Source organism: Zingiber officinale, chromosome 11B (assembly GCF_018446385.1).
Source record: "Zingiber officinale cultivar Zhangliang chromosome 11B, Zo_v1.1, whole genome shotgun sequence".
Lineage (NCBI taxonomy): Eukaryota > Viridiplantae > Streptophyta > Magnoliopsida > Zingiberales > Zingiberaceae > Zingiber > Zingiber officinale.
Genome location: NC_056007.1, coordinates 59,310,073 through 59,316,072, shown reverse-complemented (window position 1 = coordinate 59,316,072; position 6,000 = coordinate 59,310,073). Strand labels below are relative to the sequence as shown.

The window sequence follows — 6,000 nt, the reverse complement described above, 5'->3', positions numbered from 1 at the left end:
GCTGTCTGTAGTCAATGCACAACCTCAGTGTACCATCCTTTTTCTTGACAAATAATACCGGAGAACCCATGGAGAAGCACTAGGGCGTATAAATCCCCTGTCCAAAAGCTCCTGGAGTTGAACCTTCAGTTCATTCAACTCTTTTGGTGTCATACAGTAAGGAGCTTTCGATGTCGGCACGGTTCCCGGAATCAACTCAATAGCAAACTCTACTTGCCTTCTGGGAGGCAAACCTGGTAGCTCCTCTGGAAATACATCCGGATACTCTCGGACTACTGGAACGTCGGAGAGTTGAGAACTACTGCCGTCTTCTGTATAAATCAAGGATAGCAGAAAACCCTGACAACCATGTGACAGTAGCTTTTAAGCCTGAATCGCTGAAATGATCGATATGCTGTCGTCTCTGATGCCAGTGAAATCCCACGAGGGTTAGTTCGGAGGCCGGAATGTGACCACCCTCGTCTGGCAATCAGCAGTGGCATGATATGCTGACAAACAGTCCATGCCAAGAATAATATCAAAGTCGAATATTTCTAATACTAAAAGATCTACCGTAAGTATCATGTTGCCAAAATCTAACGGGCAACCTCTGACCTCCTGAGTGACGTCCAAGGTATCACCGGACGGTAGAGAGAGAGTCAGTCGCTGCGGTCTGAAAGTGGATAATCTACCAATCTCCTGCATAAAGGTACGGGATATAAATGAATGCGAGCTACCAGTATCTATCAGCATATCAGCAGAAAATGCATAAATAGAAATCGTACCGCGAAAAATAGATCCATCGGCTCACTGCGCATCCTCTCTGGTCACCGCATTAATACGCCCAGTCTCTGGCGGAGGTGGAGGTGGTAGCACTAGTAGCGGTTGCTGCATCTGGGCAGGAGCCTACCACTGAGGTGGTGCTGGATACTGTGCCAGAGAAGCCTGAGAGGGCTGCGACTGATACTGTACCGATGGCTGCAATTGCGTCTGATACTGAATCAGAGGCTGAGGCTGCAACTGATACTGAGGTACTACGCCAGAACTCTGGGGTACTAATAGGGCACTGTGATGCTCCTGACCATGCATGCCATATGCAGCTGCTGCAGGGGAAGCTGTCCCCGGCTGACGATGTGAGGGTTGGAATCTCCGCCCTCCTCGTCGAGTCCCTGACTGACTGTGCTGTCCTCCATGAGTAGTGACTCCGGAGGCAATATGCTGAGTCTTCAGCGAACAATCTCGGCTCTGGTGCCCAAGCAGTTTGCAATAATAGCAAACTGACTGTCCCAGAGAGCAGGCTGAGGTAATGTGGTCTCTAGACCCACATCAGAAATACTAAATATCGCTGGCAGATTGTTTCCGGATCTACTGAGGAGACCGGAAACGTCTTGAGGATGATAGCCCTGACATCTGAGGCCGACCAGATGCCCCAAAGGTACCCTGTCCTGGCCGACTGCGACCAATCTGCTGTTGTGTAGCCTTTGTCAGCTGGATATGTCTTGATGTCCGCTCAGTCTGCTTCCTTTTCTTATCTGGATACACTCTTTGTGAGCTGACTCAATCATAAGAGCTCTGTCCAAAGTCTCCAGGTAAGACGAATTCCCAAAATCGGCAAGCTTTACTTGCAGGTGTCCATCCAATCCCTGAATAAACTGCTGCATACGGAAACTGTCTTCAGCAACCAGTTCTGGACAAAATTTGGCCAACCGATTGAACTCAGCATTGTACTCTGTCACTGATTGGTTGTTCTGTCGCAGACTCAGAAAATCTTGCCAGCGAGTCATCTGATAGGCCCGTGGAAAATAACGGCTCTCAAATGCCTCTCTGAATCTGACCCAAGTGATGTTCTGCTCGCCTATGACAGAACGCTGCGTAGCCCACTAGGTGTCGGCCTCATCCTGTAAGTGAAAAGTAGCCAACTCTGCTTTCTCCCACTCGGAGCAAGCTATGTAGAAAAATGTCCGCTCCATAGTCTCTAACCAGGGCTGGGCCACACTCAGATTAGTCTCTCCTCGGAAGAGTGTGAATCGACTCTTCATCGACATTGCCAATGCTGGGATCCGAGCTCGTGCCGCAACAATATATAGGAGGTGGGTAGGGACAGCTGCTGGAACTGGCGGAAACACTGGAGCTGGTGCTACAGGTGGGACCGATGCATAGACCGGGGGAGGTACTCCCGATGCTGCTGTATAAGCTGGAGCATATACCGCTGGTGGTACTGCGGGGTCAGCATAGGCGGCCGCGGCTGGATGTACGGTAGGTAGTGGCATCGGATGTGGAGCAACCGGTATCGCTGGTGCAGGTGCTGCTGGATACACTATAGGCACTGGGGGCACAGGTGCCGCTGGTGCCGGGTACATGGTAGGCCCATGTGGTGGTGGTGCCGGGTATGCCGCAGGCTCAATCGGAACATGTGTGGGGTATGCCGGTAGTACCCCTGATGGTACCGTAAATACGGTAGGGGTGGGTACAGCCGGTGCAGCCGAGGTAGGTACCCCTAAAGGAGCCATCGGAGTCTGAGAGCTCGACGGGCCCACAATATCCTGAGTCTGTCCCTGACTGACAGGCTCAACCTCAGTAGGCATTTCTGGCAAGTCCAGAGATTCCAAAGTCCCCGTACGTGGCCGTCCAACACCACGTCTCGCAGCTATACGTGTAGATCTCCTCATATCTATTAGTTATAACACAAATATCACTACAAGTATAAAAATTATAAAATTACCTTTATACCTATTTGTCGTCTGGAGATGTTCCGTCATTGTCGAGTCCCCATTTTACCTCAGAATTCAGTACGAGAAAACCAACGGAAATCCATACAAAAATCGAAAATAAATACCCAAGTTAACTAGCAAACTTGAGCTAACCCAAAAATCTAGAACACCAAAAGTAAGTATCGTAACCTGCTCTGATACCAATAAATTGATATCAGATAAATCTCGAAAATCCGTAACATGAAAAACAAACTAGTATCACCAACTTAGCTCTGATACCAAATAAATTATCAGGCCCCAGAGGAGTCCCTGCCAGAGGAAATTCTGACAGCATCTCCCTTGTACGGGTGATAATCTGAACCATTTCTACAGACACAGTATACCTCAGCCACAGGCGGCTAGAATATACACACAACCACGCAGTTTAAATGCAGCCTACACGGCTGATACAATAAAAACACAACCACGTAATTATATGTAAAACTAACAACCCACTCGGCTGTACTAGAGCCAAACACAACAGAAATATAATGGACAACACATACAAACTAAAAACGAAGACTGCTAGCCAGCTATGCTTACACCACACAACAAAACAAGACTCCAAAAACAAAACCAAAACACAAAGCTAAATACACTGATACATAAAACAAATAAAACATAAATGGAAATGGTAAGTCTTCTGATGTGACGTGGGGACCGGCAGGCAGGATACTCCAAGCGACTCCATAAATAATCTAGTACCTGAAAAAGATAGTGTCCACGGGGGTGAGTTCAACAACTCAGCAGATACCTAGTTGACATGTATAGTAAACTATAACAAATAGTAATAACTATGGAGTACAGTCTCCTCGACAAAAGCTGGAAATGCACAATAGAAAAGGCTGAAGAGAAATCTACTCACCATGGCCTCCATCAGAATAGTCAGGTCGTCAGACCGAGAGTGTCATAAATCCTGTATGCATGTCAATCATATGCATCCATCCAAATGCAGCAAACACAAGCAATAAATGCATCATGCATATGATGCCAATGTCATGGTCACCCCTGACGCCAGTCAGCCATCTCACATACGATGGTGAGACCGAGTGGGTAGGGCTGTGACAACCGTGCACTCTGCCATCACTGCTCCTGATAAGTGACCGAGTGGACGGGATGCTGTCGGAGTACATATATCCTCCTACCCCAAATCATAAGTGGGGGAGCACAATGCTCTCATCTCCCGGTACACGATGACGGGGAGGGATCCTGGCGTGCTACCACGCTGCAGTCACACTACCCATGAGCGTCCCAGCGGAGCACCACTGAGCAAAACTGATGTGCTACCACGCTGCATCATGCTACCCATGAGCGGACTAGCGGAGCACCGACAAAGATGAAACTGGCGATGTGCTCAACAATAATGGAGTCGACTATCGCACAACATGTAATCATGCGAGATGGTGCATGACACTAAGCATAGAAAATATCCAGAACCTATCCATATATATATAATGTGTACCTAAAACAAATTGAGCAAAACAATGGTCAAGGTACACAGGTCAGATAAGGTATCAAAACCTAAGTCCTGAACATAATAAAAACATGGTTGTGTCACTACCTCTATAAGCATGTATAATCAGGTAGGTACTAACATGAAGTGCGTAACAAATAAACAAAACAAGCATGTAACAGATCAGGTAGTGACCAACCGAAGCAGATAAGAAACATAATCATTGCTATTTGTTAAAAACATTACTATGCATATCAAATGACTTAAAGTCAAAGTACCCGCCTCCAATAGAAAGGTCCAATCCGATCCAAATCCGACGTAGAGATTGTTGGAGTGTATACTAAAAGCCTAAGCTTTTGTAAACATTTATTTTCAATAAAGAATCACATTTGGTTAAATTGTCTACATTTATTTATAGTTGTTCAATTAATTTATATTGTGGATAACATAGTATGTGGTGCCACATACAGAAGATGATGTTATCAATACCTTATAAATTATAAACAGTAGCTCATGACCAAAATGGAACGGAACAAACCATTGGAAGGTCATAGTGTAATTAGGAATTAGTTTATCTTGACTATATAATTACACTAGTACACTTAGAGTGTATTGAGTAGGACCATTTGAGGTCGTTTCTTTTATACTGACTTTATAAAGGAACAAATACCTCAGTTATTATGGAAGCATGTGCTCTTAATCCTAATATAATAACAAGCACATATATTTGATATTTATTTCTTTAATTTATCAATGGGTGAGATTTAGTTCGATGAATCAATAAGCCCGATAAGTTGGGAAATGATATCACTTATAGTATGTGTTGTTGATTATAGAAGGAAACTGTGTCCTAGTAATCTAGGTTGATAATGTCCCCAAGATGAGCTCATAAAGATTGTCATGTTAAACCCTGCAGGTGGACCTAGTCCGACATGACGATGAGGTTGAGTGGTACTATTCTTGGATGAAGATATTAATTAAATGAGTTGTCAGTAACTCACTTAATTAGTGGACATTTGACATCTTAAACATAGGGAGACTAACACACTCATAATAAGAAGGAGCCCATAAAATATAATTTGGGATTGATGCGGTAGTTCAATAATAGTTCTAGAGTGGAATGAATTATTATTGATAAAATTAAGTTGTGTGTTCGGGGCGAACACGGGAAGCTTAATTTTATCGGGAGACCAAAACCAATTCCTCCTCTCAGTCCCTATCGTAGCCTCTTATTTATAGAGTAATATACCCACCTATACCCACCTTCGTACCCATGATATAGGGGCCGACCAAGCTAGCTTGTGGTTCAAGCTAGGGCCGGCCAAGCCTTGGTTCATGGGTGGTTGGCCCTAGCTTGAACCCAAGCTTAGGTGGCCGGCCCCCATTAAATTAAAAAGAATTTTAATTTTTAATTTTTATTATGTGGAAGATATAATTTATTACAGAGAATTAAAATTAAAATATCTCTCTTTAAAGGATCTACAAAAGATTAAAAGAAAGAGATTAGATCTCTTTCCTTATTTGTAGATTGGAAAGATATTTTATTTTTTTTCTTTGAAAATTATTCACATGTTGAAAATTAAAATTATAGAAATTTCTTTTTATCAACCATGAAGGGATTTTAAAGGGAAATTTTATTTTTTTTTAAAAATTTTCCAAAGATAAATAAGGAAGTTTTAATTGTTGATTAAAAATTATCTTATTTGCTCTACATGAGGTGGCCGGCCATATACAATTAATTAGGAAATTTTATTTAATTTTTCTTAATTAATTGTTGTCAAGGAAAGTTAAGGAAATTTTATTATAAATAAATTTCCT

The 6,000-nt window shown here is 43.3% G+C and overlaps 1 pseudogene; it reads left to right on the top strand.

Moving 5' to 3' along the window:
- The first annotated feature begins 2,368 nt into the window (after positions 1 to 2,368).
- Positions 2,369 to 6,000, top strand: part of LOC122033947 — a 47,415-nt pseudogene continuing 43,783 nt past the window's right edge.